The sequence below is a fragment of the Dendrobates tinctorius genome, unplaced genomic scaffold (assembly GCF_039654945.1).
Source record: "Dendrobates tinctorius isolate UK_male_01 unplaced genomic scaffold, ASM3965494v1 ptg000044l, whole genome shotgun sequence".
Classification (NCBI taxonomy): domain Eukaryota; kingdom Metazoa; phylum Chordata; class Amphibia; order Anura; family Dendrobatidae; genus Dendrobates; species Dendrobates tinctorius.
The window spans coordinates 3,301,495-3,303,065 of record NW_027361712.1 but is presented as its reverse complement, the minus strand read 5'-3'; positions in this window follow the sequence as shown (position 1 = coordinate 3,303,065).

Sequence of the window (1,571 nt, the reverse complement as noted above, 5' to 3'; positions counted from 1 at the left end):
AAATTTTTTTTGTTAGGAAGTTATAAGGGTTAAAAGTTGGTCAGCGATGTCTCATTTTTACAACACCATTTGAAGTCACTTTGAGGGGTCTATATGATAGAAAATACCCCAAAGTGACACCATTCTAAAAACTGCACCCCTCAAGGTGCTCATAACCACATTCAAAAAGGTTATTAAGCCTTCAAGTGCTTCACAGGAATTTTTGGAATGTTTAAAAAAAAATGAATATTTAACTTTTTTCACAAAAAATTTACTGCAGATCCAATTTGTTTTATTTTACCAAGGGTAACAGGAGAAATTGGACACCAAAAGTTGTACAATTTGTCCTGAGTACGCTGATATATGCAGGTAAACCACTATTTGGGCGCATGACAGAGCTCAGAAGGTAAGGAGCGCCATTTGACTTTTCAATGCAAAACTGGCTGGAATTGAGATCGGACGCCATGTCACATTTGAAGAGCCTCTGATGTGCCTAACCAGTGGAAACCCCCCACAAGTGACCCTATTTTGGAAAGTAGACCCCCTAAGGAACTTATCTAGATGTGTGGTGAGCACTTTGAACCCCCAAGTGCTTCACAGAAGTTTATAATGTAGAGCCATAAAAATAAAAAATCTTATTTTTTTTCACAAAAATTATCTTTTCGACCCCAATTTTTTATTTTCCGAAGGGCAACAGGAAAAATTGGACCCCAAAAAGTTGTGCAATTTGTCCTCAGTATGTCGGTGCCCCATATGTGGGAGTAAACCACTGTTTGGGCGCGTGGTAGAGCTCGGAAGGGAAGGAGGACAGTTTGACTTTTTCATCGCAGAATTGGCTGGTATTGAGATCAGACGTATGTCGCGTTTGGAGAGCCCCTAAAGTGCCTAAACAGTGGAAACCCCCCAATTCTAACTCCATCCCTAATCCCAACCATAACCATAAACCTAACCACAAACCTAAACCTAACACACCCCTGACCCTAATCCCAACCCTAACCTTAATCCCAACCCTAAACCCTAACTATAGCCCTAACCCTAACCTTAGCCCCAACCCTTACCCTAACTTTAGCCCCAACCCTAACCCTAACTTTAGCCCCAGCCCTAACCCTAATCAGAAAATGGAAATAAATACTTTTTCTTTATTTTATTATTTTTCCCTAACTAAGGGGGTGAGAAAGGAGGGTTTGATTTACAATTTAAGGCAGGTCTTTATGTTTGGCAGCTGTCACACGCTAAAAGATACTTTTAATTGCAAAAAATAGTTTTTGCATCACCGCATTTTGAGAGCTGTATTTTTTCCATATTTTGGTCACGTGAGGTTTTTTTTTTTGCGGGATGAGTTGACGTTTTTATTGGTACCATTTTCTGGCACATTACATTTTTTGATTGCTTTTTATTCTGATTTTTGGGAGGCAGAAAGAACAAAAAACAGCAATTCATGAATTTCGTTTGGGGGGCGATTATACTGTTCCATGTGTGGTAAAATTGATAAAGCAGTTTTATTCTTCGGGTCAGTACGATGACAGCGATACCTCATTTATATCATTTTTTATGTTTTGGCACTTTTATACAATAAAAACTATTTTATAGAA